Source organism: Castor canadensis, chromosome 10 (genome assembly GCF_047511655.1).
Source record: "Castor canadensis chromosome 10, mCasCan1.hap1v2, whole genome shotgun sequence".
Lineage (NCBI taxonomy): Eukaryota > Metazoa > Chordata > Mammalia > Rodentia > Castoridae > Castor > Castor canadensis.
The window spans coordinates 86,038,694-86,051,200 of NC_133395.1; the positions used below are offsets into that span (position 1 = coordinate 86,038,694).

Here is a 12,507-nt window from a genome sequence, read left to right on the forward strand (position 1 = left end):
TTTCCAGCCCAGGACTTCACCTCTGGCCCCTTTCACACCCGGGATCTTGGGAAGAAGAAACAAAACCAAACACAGCCAAAGCCATCTCCTCCGACCCGGGGCCCCTCCACATCCCTTCCGATCCCGGGTTCCTGCCGGCCTCCCGGGGCGTTTCTCCCAGGCAGGCCTTCGCGGCCACTACACGGGGCTGAGCACTCGAGTCCTCGGGCGTCACGGGGCCCGCGGCCACGCCAAGCACGCACGACTCCCGGGTCTCGTCTGCTCCTGGGTGCCCTGGGCCTCTTCCCTGTGCCGCTGCTGGGTCTTGTGCCCCTGCTTGGCCTCCTTCAGACCCGGCCCCGTGCTACGCGGCCACGTGCTACAGGATCGTGCCAGCAGAACTGGCCCTGGCTGAGCCCCGTACCCACCCTCCTGCCATCCCTGGCCCTGCTAGCAAATGGCAGAGATCCTCTGGCCTCCGAGCCCAGACAAAAATCCTGATGCAGTTGGCCGAGGGGCCGCAAACCAAGGCTTCGCTTGTTCCCGCTCAGGCCCCAGCCATACCCTCTTGTCCTTCGGCTGCTCGTGTGTGGGGTGGGGGAGAGGAGGGTGCGTCCCCGTACGTGCGTGCGTGGTCTGGGTGTCTCTGCGTGGTGTGTGTGTGTGTGTGTGTGTGTGTGTTAGATGCCGTGCCTGGTGTAGGTGGGGAAGAGCAAGCCCTCACGCACAGAGCCCCATCACACACTGGGGCCGGGCCGAGGGGGTCAATCTGCTCGGCCTGATTGCGTTGGGCATACATTGCAGAAGGTGGGTTTTCCAAGGCGGAGCAGAGGGTCCCGGCACCTGAGGTTGTCCACGGGGAGAATGTCTGTTCCACGGGGGCAAGCGGTCCCTTCCGTCGTGCCCAAGCCCATGTGACCCCGAAGGCCAGGTGGCCCCGGTCCTTGAGCTGACTGAGGAGTGCTTTGAGACCCGGAGGGTGGCACAGGCGACTGGGCGCCAGCGGCGGCCCTCCCTCCCTTTGAGCGGGACGGGGAGCTGCCGCTGGCATCCGGAGCTCTGGCGGCCTGCGCCCTCTGTCCCTGTGACCGCAGGCTCTGCCGTGGGAGGCGGGATCCCACGTAGAGGTCGCGCGCTGGCTGCCCTGTCTTGGGTTGAGCGACGGAGCGCGACGTGGAGCAGCACCCGACTGAGGCTCCCTGCTTCTCTGTCCCCTGGCGTCTTGCCCTGGACCCAGTGCACCACCTTGTGGCGAGCCCAGGTGTGGCGCGTCCCGCTGTGGGGCCCGCTGGGGTGCAGGACCCACTTTCTCATGGCTTCCGCACGTCCCTCCCCGCCCGCCTGGAGGGCAGTTGGGGAGCGGTCCCCAACGTGGCCTGGGACCAACCTCGCTGGTGACCCGTGTCGCGGGCGCGCGCCCCAGGAGAGTGTGGGGAGGGGAGAGGATTCGGGGACGTAGCTGTGAGGATTCGGTGTGCGTGGGTCTGGCGGGTGGCCCGGACGGGGTCGGGGTCGTGGTCACGGTGGGTCGTTGTGGTGGTGGTGGTGGTGGTGGTGCTGGGGGTGGTGGTGGTGGTGGGGGGGGTGGTGGCGAAGTCCCCGAAGACAAAAGGAGCAGCGAGGGAGGGAGGAGCAAAAGCCTACAGCACCCGGTATTCCCAGGCGGTCTCCCATCCAAGTACTAACCAGGCCCGACCCTGCTTAGCTTCCGAGATCAGACGAGATCGGGCGCGTTCAGGGTGGTATGGCCGTAGACGCTAGCCGCCGCCTCCGGGAGCCCCAAGAGCCTGCCGAGGTACCCGGCGTGCGTCTCCACGCTGCTCTCCTGGCACGGCTGGGAGTCCGGGTGGGGGCTGGCAGCCCGGGGCCAGCGGCCAGAGGCCCCGCGCGCCTGCTCGGGCAGCCGGTCTCGCCCAGGTGGCCGCTGGGTGGCTTTCTTCCCGAGGTGTCCTGCTGCCAGGACGAGGGTCAAGTTTTCTCGGGGGAAAATTTCTCAGTGCTCTCGGGCGCTTGTTCTTCTGGGAATGTCCACTGCTGTGGCCAAGGCGGGGGACGCACAGCTCGGGCCAGGGCAAGCAGCCGCCCTCCTCCGTCGCCTCCTGGAGCCGTATCCTTGGGTGGGTGCGTGGCTCCCAGCGGAGGTCTCGGGGACCCTTCCGGTCCTCTTCGTCCGGAAAGCGCCACTGCCCCTCCAGCCCATCAGGAAAACGGCAGCCGCGCCCTTCGCCGACCCGCTCCGCCCTCCTCCACACTCAGGGCCTGGGGCTGCGGGGCTGAATCGTGAGGCTTTCCAGCCCAGGACTTCACCTCTGGCCCCTTTCACACCCGGGATCTTGGGAAGAAGAAACAAAACCAAACACAGCCAAAGCCATCTCCTCCGACCCGGGGCCCCTCCACATCCCTTCCGATCCCGGGTTCCTGCCGGCCTCCCGGGGCGTTTCTCCCAGGCAGGCCTTCGCGGCCACTACACGGGGCTGAGCACTCGAGTCCTCGGGCGTCACGGGGCCCGCGGCCACGCCAAGCACGCACGACTCCCGGGTCTCGTCTGCTCCTGGGTGCCCTGGGCCTCTTCCCTGTGCCGCTGCTGGGTCTTGTGCCCCTGCTTGGCCTCCTTCAGACCCGGCCCCGTGCTACGCGGCCACGTGCTACAGGATCGTGCCAGCAGAACTGGCCCTGGCTGAGCCCCGTACCCACCCTCCTGCCATCCCTGGCCCTGCTAGCAAATGGCAGAGATCCTCTGGCCTCCGAGCCCAGACAAAAATCCTGATGCAGTTGGCCGAGGGGCCGCAAACCAAGGCTTCGCTTGTTCCCGCTCAGGCCCCAGCCATACCCTCTTGTCCTTCGGCTGCTCGTGTGTGGGGTGGGGGAGAGGAGGGTGCGTCCCCGTGCGTGCGTGCGTGGTCTGGGTGTCTCTGCGTGGTGTGTGTGTGTGTGTGTGTGTGTGTTAGATGCCGTGCCTGGTGTAGGTGGGGAAGAGCAAGCCCTCACGCACAGAGCCCCATCACACACTGGGGCCGGGCCGAGGGGGTCAATCTGCTCGGCCTGATTGCGTTGGGCATACATTGCAGAAGGTGGGTTTTCCAAGGCGGAGCAGAGGGTCCCGGCACCTGAGGTTGTCCACGGGGAGAATGTCTGTTCCACGGGGGCAAGCGGTCCCTTCCGTCGTGCCCAAGCCCATGTGACCCCGAAGGCCAGGTGGCCCCGGTCCTTGAGCTGACTGAGGAGTGCTTTGAGACCCGGAGGGTGGCACAGGCGACTGGGCGCCAGCGGCGGCCCTCCCTCCCTTTGAGCGGGACGGGGAGCTGCCGCTGGCATCCGGAGCTCTGGCGGCCTGCGCCCTCTGTCCCTGTGACCGCAGGCTCTGCCGTGGGAGGCGGGATCCCACGTAGAGGTCGCGCGCTGGCTGCCCTGTCTTGGGTTGAGCGACGGAGGGCGACGTGGAGCAGCACCCGACTGAGGCTCCCTGCTTCTCTGTCCCCTGGCGTCTTGCCCTGGACCCAGTGCACCACCTTGTGGCGAGCCCAGGTGTGGCGCGTCCCGCTGTGGGGCCCGCTGGGGTGCAGGACCCACTTTCTCATGGCTTCCGCACGTCCCTCCCCGCCCGCCTGGAGGGCAGTTGGGGAGCGGTCCCCAACGTGGCCTGGGACCAACCTCGCTGGTGACCCGTGTCGCGGGCGCGCGCCCCAGGAGAGTGTGGGGAGGGGAGAGGATTCGGGGACGTAGCTGTGAGGATTCGGTGTGCGTGGGTCTGGCGGGTGGCCCGGACGGGGTCGGGGTCGTGGTCACGGTGGGTCGTTGTGGTGGTGGTGGTGGTGGTGGTGCTGGGGGTGGTGGTGGTGGTGGGGGGGGTGGTGGCGAAGACCCGAAGACAAAAGGAGCAGCGAGGGAGGGAGGAGCAAAAGCCTACAGCACCCGGTATTCCCAGGCGGTCTCCCATCCAAGTACTAACCAGGCCCGACCCTGCTTAGCTTCCGAGATCAGACGAGATCGGGCGCGTTCAGGGTGGTATGGCCGTAGACGCTAGCCGCCGCCTCCGGGAGCCCCAAGAGCCTGCCGAGGGCCCTGGCGTGCGTCTCCACGCTGCTCTCCTGGCACGGCTGGGAGTCCGGGTGGGGGCTGGCAGCCCGGGGCCAGCGGCCAGAGGCCCCGCGCGCCTGCTCGGGCAGCCGGTCTCGCCCAGGTGGCCGCTGGGTGGCTTTCTTCCCGAGGTGTCCTGCTGCCAGGACGAGGGTCAAGTTTTCTCGGGGGAAAATTTCTCAGTGCTCTCGGGCGCTTGTTCTTCTGGGAATGTCCACTGCTGTGGCCAAGGCGGGGGAAGCACAGCTCGGGCCAGGGCAAGCAGCCGCCCTCCTCCGTCGCCTCCTGGAGCCGTATCCTTGGGTGGGTGCGTGGCTCCCAGCGGAGGTCTCGGGGACCCTTCCGGTCCTCTTCGTCCGGAAAGCGCCACTGCCCCTCCAGCCCATCAGGAAAACGGCAGCCGCGCCCTTCGCCGACCCGCTCCGCCCTCCTCCACACTCAGGGCCTGGGGCTGCGGGGCTGAATCGTGAGGCTTTCCAGCCCAGGACTTCACCTCTGGCCCCTTTCACACCCGGGATCTTGGGAAGAAGAAACAAAACCAAACACAGCCAAAGCCATCTCCTCCGACCCGGGGCCCCTCCACATCCCTTCCGATCCCGGGTTCCTGCCGGCCTCCCGGGCGTTTCTCCCAGGCAGGCCTTCGCGGCCACTACACGGGGCTGAGCACTCGAGTCCTCGGGCGTCACGGGGCCCGCGGCCACGCCAAGCACGCACGACTCCCGGGTCTCGTCTGCTCCTGGGTGCCCTGGGCCTCTTCCCTGTGCCGCTGCTGGGTCTTGTGCCCCTGCTTGGCCTCCTTCAGACCCGGCCCCGTGCTACGCGGCCACGTGCTACAGGATCGTGCCAGCAGAACTGGCCCTGGCTGAGCCCCGTACCCACCCTCCTGCCATCCCTGGCCCTGCTAGCAAATGGCAGAGATCCTCTGGCCTCCGAGCCCAGACAAAAATCCTGATGCAGTTGGCCGAGGGGCCGCAAACCAAGGCTTCGCTTGTTCCCGCTCAGGCCCCAGCCATACCCTCTTGTCCTTCGGCTGCTCGTGTGTGGGGTGGGGGAGAGGAGGGTGCGTCCCCGTGCGTGCGTGCGTGGTCTGGGTGTCTCTGCGTGGTGTGTGTGTGTGTGTGTGTGTGTTAGATGCCGTGCCTGGTGTAGGTGGGGAAGAGCAAGCCCTCACGCACAGAGCCCCATCACACACTGGGGCCGGGCCGAGGGGGTCAATCTGCTCGGCCTGATTGCGTTGGGCATACATTGCAGAAGGTGGGTTTTCCAAGGCGGAGCAGAGGGTCCCGGCACCTGAGGTTGTCCACGGGGAGAATGTCTGTTCCACGGGGGCAAGCGGTCCCTTCCGTCGTGCCCAAGCCCATGTGACCCCGAAGGCCAGGTGGCCCCGGTCCTTGAGCTGACTGAGGAGTGCTTTGAGACCCGGAGGGTGGCACAGGCGACTGGGCGCCAGCGGCGGCCCTCCCTCCCTTTGAGCGGGACGGGGAGCTGCCGCTGGCATCCGGAGCTCTGGCGGCCTGCGCCCTCTGTCCCTGTGACCGCAGGCTCTGCCGTGGGAGGCGGGATCCCACGTAGAGGTCGCGCGCTGGCTGCCCTGTCTTGGGTTGAGCGACGGAGCGCGACGTGGAGCAGCACCCGACTGAGGCTCCCTGCTTCTCTGTCCCCTGGCGTCTTGCCCTGGACCCAGTGCACCACCTTGTGGCGAGCCCAGGTGTGGCGCATCCCGCTGTGGGGCCCGCTGGGGTGCAGGACCCACTTTCTCATGGCTTCCGCACGTCCCTCCCCGCCCGCCTGGAGGGCAGTTGGGGAGCGGTCCCCAACGTGGCCTGGGACCAACCTCGCTGGTGACCCGTGTCGCGGGCGCGCGCCCCAGGAGAGTGTGGGGAGGGGAGAGGATTCGGGGACGTAGCTGTGAGGATTCGGTGTGCGTGGGTCTGGCGGGTGGCCCGGACGGGGTCGGGGTCGTGGTCACGGTGGGTCGTTGTGGTGGTGGTGGTGGTGGTGGTGCTGGGGGTGGTGGTGGTGGTGGGGGGGGTGGTGGCGAAGTCCCCGAAGACAAAAGGAGCAGCGAGGGAGGGAGGAGCAAAAGCCTACAGCACCCGGTATTCCCAGGCGGTCTCCCATCCAAGTACTAACCAGGCCCGACCCTGCTTAGCTTCCGAGATCAGACGAGATCGGGCGCGTTCAGGGTGGTATGGCCGTAGACGCTAGCCGCCGCCTCCGGGAGCCCCAAGAGCCTGCCGAGGGCCCCGGCGTGCGTCTCCACGCTGCTCTCCTGGCACGGCTGGGAGTCCGGGTGGGGGCTGGCAGCCCGGGGCCAGCGGCCAGAGGCCCCGCGCGCCTGCTCGGGCAGCCGGTCTCGCCCAGGTGGCCGCTGGGTGGCTTTCTTCCCGAGGTGTCCTGCTGCCAGGACGAGGGTCAAGTTTTCTCGGGGGAAAATTTCTCAGTGCTCTCGGGCGCTTGTTCTTCTGGGAATGTCCACTGCTGTGGCCAAGGCGGGGGACGCACAGCTCGGGCCAGGGCAAGCAGCCGCCCTCCTCCGTCGCCTCCTGGAGCCGTATCCTTGGGTGGGTGCGTGGCTCCCAGCGGAGGTCTCGGGGACCCTTCCGGTCCTCTTCGTCCGGAAAGCGCCACTGCCCCTCCAGCCCATCAGGAAAACGGCAGCCGCGCCCTTCGCCGACCCGCTCCGCCCTCCTCCACACTCAGGGCCTGGGGCTGCGGGGCTGAATCGTGAGGCTTTCCAGCCCAGGACTTCACCTCTGGCCCCTTTCACACCCGGGATCTTGGGAAGAAGAAACAAAACCAAACACAGCCAAAGCCATCTCCTCCGACCCGGGGCCCCTCCACATCCCTTCCGATCCCGGGTTCCTGCCGGCCTCCCGGGGCGTTTCTCCCAGGCAGGCCTTCGCGGCCACTACACGGGGCTGAGCACTCGAGTCCTCGGGCGTCACGGGGCCCGCGGCCACGCCAAGCACGCACGACTCCCGGGTCTCGTCTGCTCCTGGGTGCCCTGGGCCTCTTCCCTGTGCCGCTGCTGGGTCTTGTGCCCCTGCTTGGCCTCCTTCAGACCCGGCCCCGTGCTACGCGGCCACGTGCTACAGGATCGTGCCAGCAGAACTGGCCCTGGCTGAGCCCCGTACCCACCCTCCTGCCATCCCTGGCCCTGCTAGCAAATGGCAGAGATCCTCTGGCCTCCGAGCCCAGACAAAAATCCTGATGCAGTTGGCCGAGGGGCCGCAAACCAAGGCTTCGCTTGTTCCCGCTCAGGCCCCAGCCATACCCTCTTGTCCTTCGGCTGCTCGTGTGTGGGGTGGGGGAGAGGAGGGTGCGTCCCCGTGCGTGCGTGCGTGGTCTGGGTGTCTCTGCGTGGTGTGTGTGTGTCTGTGTGTGTGTGTTAGATGCCGTGCCTGGTGTAGGTGGGGAAGAGCAAGCCCTCACGCACAGAGCCCCATCACACACTGGGGCCGGGCCGAGGGGGTCAATCTGCTCGGCCTGATTGCGTTGGGCATACATTGCAGAAGGTGGGTTTTCCAAGGCGGAGCAGAGGGTCCCGGCACCTGAGGTTGTCCACGGGGAGAATGTCTGTTCCACGGGGGCAAGCGGTCCCTTCCGTCGTGCCCAAGCCCATGTGACCCCGAAGGCCAGGTGGCCCCGGTCCTTGAGCTGACTGAGGAGTGCTTTGAGACCCGGAGGGTGGCACAGGCGACTGGGCGCCAGCGGCGGCCCTCCCTCCCTTTGAGCGGGACGGGGAGCTGCCGCTGGCATCCGGAGCTCTGGCGGCCTGCGCCCTCTGTCCCTGTGACCGCAGGCTCTGCCGTGGGAGGCGGGATCCCACGTAGAGGTCGCGCGCTGGCTGCCCTGTCTTGGGTTGAGCGACGGAGCGCAACGTGGAGCAGCACCCGACTGAGGCTCCCTGCTTCTCTGTCCCCTGGCGTCTTGCCCTGGACCCAGTGCACCACCTTGTGGCGAGCCCAGGTGTGGCGCGTCCCGCTGTGGGGCCCGCTGGGGTGCAGGACCCACTTTCTCATGGCTTCCGCACGTCCCTCCCCGCCCGCCTGGAGGGCAGTTGGGGAGCGGTCCCCAACGTGGCCTGGGACCAACCTCGCTGGTGACCCGTGTCGCGGGCGCGCGCCCCAGGAGAGTGTGGGGAGGGGAGAGGATTCGGGGACGTAGCTGTGAGGATTCGGTGTGCGTGGGTCTGGCGGGTGGCCCGGACGGGGTCGGGGTCGTGGTCACGGTGGGTCGTTGTGGTGGTGGTGGTGGTGGTGGTGCTGGGGGTGGTGGTGGTGGTGGGGGGGTGGTGGCGAAGTCCCCGAAGACAAAAGGAGCAGCGAGGGAGGGAGGAGCAAAAGCCTACAGCACCCGGTATTCCCAGGCGGTCTCCCATCCAAGTACTAACCAGGCCCGACCCTGCTTAGCTTCCGAGATCAGACGAGATCGGGCGCGTTCAGGGTGGTATGGCCGTAGACGCTAGCCGCCGCCTCCGGGAGCCCCAAGAGCCTGCCGAGGGCCCCGGCGTGCGTCTCCACGCTGCTCTCCTGGCACGGCTGGGAGTCCGGGTGGGGGCTGGCAGCCCGGGGCCAGCGGCCAGAGGCCCCGCGCGCCTGCTCGGGCAGCCGGTCTCGCCCAGGTGGCCGCTGGGTGGCTTTCTTCCCGAGGTGTCCTGCTGCCAGGACGAGGGTCAAGTTTTCTCGGGGGAAAATTTCTCAGTGCTCTCGGGCGCTTGTTCTGGGAATGTCCACTGCTGTGGCCAAGGCGGGGGACGCACAGCTCGGGCCAGGGCAAGCAGCCGCCCTCCTCCGTCGCCTCCTGGAGCCGTATCCTTGGGTGGGTGCGTGGCTCCCAGCGGAGGTCTCGGGGACCCTTCCGGTCCTCTTCGTCCGGAAAGCGCCACTGCCCCTCCAGCCCATCAGGAAAACGGCAGCCGCGCCCTTCGCCGACCCGCTCCGCCCTCCTCCACACTCAGGGCCTGGGGCTGCGGGGCTGAATCGTGAGGCTTTCCAGCCCAGGACTTCACCTCTGGCCCCTTTCACACCCGGGATCTTGGGAAGAAGAAACAAAACCAAACACAGCCAAAGCCATCTCCTCCGACCCGGGGCCCCTCCACATCCCTTCCGATCCCGGGTTCCTGCCGGCCTCCCGGGGCGTTTCTCCCAGGCAGGCCTTCGCGGCCACTACACGGGGCTGAGCACTCGAGTCCTCGGGCGTCACGGGGCCCGCGGCCACGCCAAGCACGCACGACTCCCGGGTCTCGTCTGCTCCTGGGTGCCCTGGGCCTCTTCCCTGTGCCGCTGCTGGGTCTTGTGCCCCTGCTTGGCCTCCTTCAGACCCGGCCCCGTGCTACGCGGCCACGTGCTACAGGATCGTGCCAGCAGAACTGGCCCTGGCTGAGCCCCGTACCCACCCTCCTGCCATCCCTGGCCCTGCTAGCAAATGGCAGAGATCCTCTGGCCTCCGAGCCCAGACAAAAATCCTGATGCAGTTGGCCGAGGGGCCGCAAACCAAGGCTTCGCTTGTTCCCGCTCAGGCCCCAGCCATACCCTCTTGTCCTTCGGCTGCTCGTGTGTGGGGTGGGGGAGAGGAGGGTGCGTCCCCGTGCGTGCGTGCGTGGTCTGGGTGTCTCTGCGTGGTGTGTGTGTGTGTGTGTGTGTGTGTTAGATGCCGTGCCTGGTGTAGGTGGGGAAGAGCAAGCCCTCACGCACAGAGCCCCATCACACACTGGGGCCGGGCCGAGGGGGTCAATCTGCTCGGCCTGATTGCGTTGGGCATACATTGCAGAAGGTGGGTTTTCCAAGGCGGAGCAGAGGGTCCCGGCACCTGAGGTTGTCCACGGGGAGAATGTCTGTTCCACGGGGGCAAGCGGTCCCTTCCGTCGTGCCCAAGCCCATGTGACCCCGAAGGCCAGGTGGCCCCGGTCCTTGAGCTGACTGAGGAGTGCTTTGAGACCCGGAGGGTGGCACAGGCGACTGGGCGCCAGCGGCGGCCCTCCCTCCCTTTGAGCGGGACGGGGAGCTGCCGCTGGCATCCGGAGCTCTGGCGGCCTGCGCCCTCTGTCCCTGTGACCGCAGGCTCTGCCGTGGGAGGCGGGATCCCACGTAGAGGTCGCGCGCTGGCTGCCCTGTCTTGGGTTGAGCGACGGAGCGCGACGTGGAGCAGCACCCGACTGAGGCTCCCTGCTTCTCTGTCCCCTGGCGTCTTGCCCTGGACCCAGTGCACCACCTTGTGGCGAGCCCAGGTGTGGCGCGTCCCGCTGTGGGGCCCGCTGGGGTGCAGGACCCACTTTCTCATGGCTTCCGCACGTCCCTCCCCGCCCGCCTGGAGGGCAGTTGGGGAGCGGTCCCCAACGTGGCCTGGGACCAACCTCGCTGGTGACCCGTGTCGCGGGCGCGCGCCCCAGGAGAGTGTGGGGAGGGGAGAGGATTCGGGGACGTAGCTGTGAGGATTCGGTGTGCGTGGGTCTGGCGGGTGGCCCGGACGGGGTCGGGGTCGTGGTCACGGTGGGTCGTTGTGGTGGTGGTGGTGGTGGTGGTGCTGGGGGTGGTGGTGGTGGTGGGGGGGTGGTGGCGAAGTCCCCGAAGACAAAAGGAGCAGCGAGGGAGGGAGGAGCAAAAGCCTACAGCACCCGGTATTCCCAGGCGGTCTCCCATCCAAGTACTAACCAGGCCCGACCCTGCTTAGCTTCCGAGATCAGACGAGATCGGGCGCGTTCAGGGTGGTATGGCCGTAGACGCTAGCCGCCGCCTCCGGGAGCCCCAAGAGCCTGCCGAGGGCCCCGGCGTGCGTCTCCACGCTGCTCTCCTGGCACGGCTGGGAGTCCGGGTGGGGGCTGGCAGCCCGGGGCCAGCGGCCAGAGGCCCCGCGCGCCTGCTCGGGCAGCCGGTCTCGCCCAGGTGGCCGCTGGGTGGCTTTCTTCCCGAGGTGTCCTGCTGCCAGGACGAGGGTCAAGTTTTCTCGGGGGAAAATTTCTCAGTGCTCTCGGGCGCTTGTTCTTCTGGGAATGTCCACTGCTGTGGCCAAGGCGGGGGACGCACAGCTCGGGCCAGGGCAAGCAGCCGCCCTCCTCCGTCGCCTCCTGGAGCCGTATCCTTGGGTGGGTGCGTGGCTCCCAGCGGAGGTCTCGGGGACCCTTCCGGTCCTCTTCGTCCGGAAAGCGCCACTGCCCCTCCAGCCCATCAGGAAAACGGCAGCCGCGCCCTTCGCCGACCCGCTCCGCCCTCCTCCACACTCAGGGCCTGGGGCTGCGGGGCTGAATCGTGAGGCTTTCCAGCCCAGGACTTCACCTCTGGCCCCTTTCACACCCGGGATCTTGGGAAGAAGAAACAAAACCAAACACAGCCAAAGCCATCTCCTCCGACCCGGGGCCCCTCCACATCCCTTCCGATCCCGGGTTCCTGCCGGCCTCCCGGGGCGTTTCTCCCAGGCAGGCCTTCGCGGCCACTACACGGGGCTGAGCACTCGAGTCCTCGGGCGTCACGGGGCCCGCGGCCACGCCAAGCACGCACGACTCCCGGGTCTCGTCTGCTCCTGGGTGCCCTGGGCCTCTTCCCTGTGCCGCTGCTGGGTCTTGTGCCCCTGCTTGGCCTCCTTCAGACCCGGCCCCGTGCTACGCGGCCACGTGCTACAGGATCGTGCCAGCAGAACTGGCCCTGGCTGAGCCCCGTACCCACCCTCCTGCCATCCCTGGCCCTGCTAGCAAATGGCAGAGATCCTCTGGCCTCCGAGCCCAGACAAAAATCCTGATGCAGTTGGCCGAGGGGCCGCAAACCAAGGCTTCGCTTGTTCCCGCTCAGGCCCCAGCCATACCCTCTTGTCCTTCGGCTGCTCGTGTGTGGGGTGGGGGAGAGGAGGGTGCGTCCCCGTGCGTGCGTGCGTGGTCTGGGTGTCTCTGCGTGGTGTGTGTGTGTGTGTGTGTGTGTGTTAGATGCCGTGCCTGGTGTAGGTGGGGAAGAGCAAGCCCTCACGCACAGAGCCCCATCACACACTGGGGCCGGGCCGAGGGGGTCAATCTGCTCGGCCTGATTGCGTTGGGCATACATTGCAGAAGGTGGGTTTTCCAAGGCGGAGCAGAGGGTCCCGGCACCTGAGGTTGTCCACGGGGAGAATGTCTGTTCCACGGGGGCAAGCGGTCCCTTCCGTCGTGCCCAAGCCCATGTGACCCCGAAGGCCAGGTGGCCCCGGTCCTTGAGCTGACTGAGGAGTGCTTTGAGACCCGGAGGGTGGCACAGGCGACTGGGCGCCAGCGGCGGCCCTCCCTCCCTTTGAGCGGGACGGGGAGCTGCCGCTGGCATCCGGAGCTCTGGCGGCCTGCGCCCTCTGTCCCTGTGACCGCAGGCTCTGCCGTGGGAGGCGGGATCCCACGTAGAGGTCGCGCGCTGGCTGCCCTGTCTTGGGTTGAGCGACGGAGCGCGACGTGGAGCAGCACCCGACTGAGGCTCCCTGCTTCTCTGTCCCCTG

At 67.7% G+C, this 12,507-nt stretch overlaps 5 non-coding genes across 5 annotated transcripts; all 5 read right to left on the bottom strand.

The window, feature by feature from the left end:
• Positions 1–1,616: 1,616 nt before the first annotated feature.
• LOC141411867 (5S ribosomal RNA) lies at positions 1,617–1,735 on the bottom strand. Its single transcript, XR_012436707.1, has one exon. It is a non-coding gene; the product is annotated as a 5S ribosomal RNA (ribosomal RNA).
• A 2,144-nt stretch (positions 1,736–3,879) lies between these two features.
• LOC141411878 (5S ribosomal RNA) lies at positions 3,880–3,998 on the bottom strand. The gene has a single exon (XR_012436718.1). It is a non-coding gene; the product is annotated as a 5S ribosomal RNA (ribosomal RNA).
• A 2,142-nt stretch (positions 3,999–6,140) lies between these two features.
• On the bottom strand, positions 6,141–6,259 carry LOC141411890 (5S ribosomal RNA). The gene has a single exon (XR_012436730.1). It is a non-coding gene; the product is annotated as a 5S ribosomal RNA (ribosomal RNA).
• Positions 6,260–8,403: 2,144 nt separating this feature from the next.
• LOC141411901 (5S ribosomal RNA) lies at positions 8,404–8,522 on the bottom strand. Its single transcript, XR_012436741.1, has one exon. It is a non-coding gene; the product is annotated as a 5S ribosomal RNA (ribosomal RNA).
• A 2,141-nt stretch (positions 8,523–10,663) lies between these two features.
• Positions 10,664–10,782, bottom strand: LOC141411912 (5S ribosomal RNA). The gene has a single exon (XR_012436752.1). It is a non-coding gene; the product is annotated as a 5S ribosomal RNA (ribosomal RNA).
• Between the last annotated feature and the right edge of the window lie 1,725 nt (positions 10,783–12,507).